Raw genomic sequence first — 1,751 nt, 5'->3', positions numbered from 1 at the left:
TTCTGCCCTTCTAAGACCACATTTGGTAGGATGTCTTCAGGTCTGGGCACCACACTTGCAGAAAGGCATTGGGAACCCAGGGAAAGCTGAGGAGAGACGGTCCAGGATAGAGGAGGTCTCAAGTTCACACATTATGAATATTAGTTACATGAATTGAGCCTGTTAAGAAGAAAAAAGAAACAACCTGGAAAAATGATGCATTGTCTTCTTCCTGAAGCACTGCAATGTGGCAAGATTAGACATGACAAACTTGAACCCAGAGGAGAAAATTAAAAACAAGAGCTAAAAGGGCAGTCTCTGGCTGAGTGGCTTTTAAACAGTAGTTGGACTTCCCTGTGCATAAATATTAATATAGGAATGACTAAACATTTTGTTGTCTATTTCCTTTCACTATTTCTGTTGGACCTCATAAGAACTCAGTGAAGTGCTTACCTTGGAAATTATTGTGCCCATTTTATAGATGACTAAAATAAGACTCCATGAGGTGAAATGATTGGAACATGGTCAAAGAATTAGGGAGTTTTGAAGTGAACCCTCACTTCGGTCAGCGACTAGCACGACTATAGACAAGTCTCACCTCCTGTGGCTTGTGAAATGGCCATCTCTGACCTTGCTTACATCTAGCCTACCCTCATCCTTCATGACAATGAGGTCATGGTCAAAGAGGATAAGATGAATGCCCTTATTAAAGCAGCAAGTGTAAATGTGGAACCACTCTGGCCTGAATTATTTGCAGAGGCCCTGAACAATGTAAACATTAGAAGTCTTGTCTGGAATGTAGAAGCAGAGGACCTTCTTCAGCATCTGCTGCTGCTCCTACTGAATGTACTGCTCCTGCTAGCAGAGCTATCTCTGTTGAAGAGAAGAAGAAAGAGGAAGCACACAAGGAAGAATCTGAGGAGTCCAATGATGACATGGGCTTTGGTTCATTCAACTAAATATTTTTTTCTAATGTTGAAAAAAAGCTTGATTCAACTAACAAAAATAGGTAGGATTTGAACCCAAGACTTTCAGATAGCATCTGTTCCCAGGTAGAGGATGGACTAGAAAGTTGCTACAATGTCTTCTAAGCCTGGAAATCCACATTCTTGAGTCACTTGCTATTCTGAGCTGAAATGTCTCCTTTTACCTTGATGCTAATCAGGCTTCTACAGGTCCAGTCTAAGGAACTGACTCCTAATGGCTTTGTTGTCCTTTGGACAGCTCCTTGACTTGTTGCATTTTTTTAAACTCTTACCTTCCATCTTCGAATCAATAGTTTATATTGCTTCTAAGAGTGATAAGGGCTAGGCAATGGGGATTAAGTGACTTGCCCAGGGTCACACAGCTAGCGAGGTCTAAGGACATATTTGAATCCAAGAGCTCCTCTTTGGAGCCTGGCTCCCGATCTGCTGAGGCCATTTATTGCATTTTTCTGTCCAATGACTCCAATACTGCATCCCCTTGAAGGCCAACTGAAGAAGAATGGGACAGCATTCTAATGATGACAAATTGCTGCTTTGGCCCTCACCTGGAAGGCTGCAGTAACCTGGGCCTGGCTCTTGTATGTCCTCGATGCCTCGGAATGTGAGCTCCATTAAATGGCTGGCGTCTGGCCAGCCTCCAGCTTGGCGTGTGTCTGACATTGTTCACCAGGAACGCTCTGTGCAGGGCTGAGCACACTCCTCTCCTTGGGATCAGAGCTAAGAAAACAAGCCCTCCTGCTGCCAAAGTCACCAACTTGCCTTATCAGGAAATCACGGCTGCTTTCT

The 1,751-nt window shown here is 43.7% G+C and overlaps 1 pseudogene; it reads left to right on the top strand.

Moving 5' to 3' along the window:
• Window positions 1-594: 594 nt before the first annotated feature.
• Window positions 595-938, top strand: LOC123240229 (annotated as a pseudogene).
• Window positions 939-1,751: the final 813 nt, after the last annotated feature.

The sequence above is a fragment of the Gracilinanus agilis genome, chromosome 3, assembly GCF_016433145.1.
Source record: "Gracilinanus agilis isolate LMUSP501 chromosome 3, AgileGrace, whole genome shotgun sequence".
Classification (NCBI taxonomy): Eukaryota; Metazoa; Chordata; class Mammalia; order Didelphimorphia; family Didelphidae; genus Gracilinanus; species Gracilinanus agilis.
The sequence above is the reverse complement of the archived record's forward strand: the minus strand, read 5'-3'. Positions and strand labels throughout refer to the sequence as shown.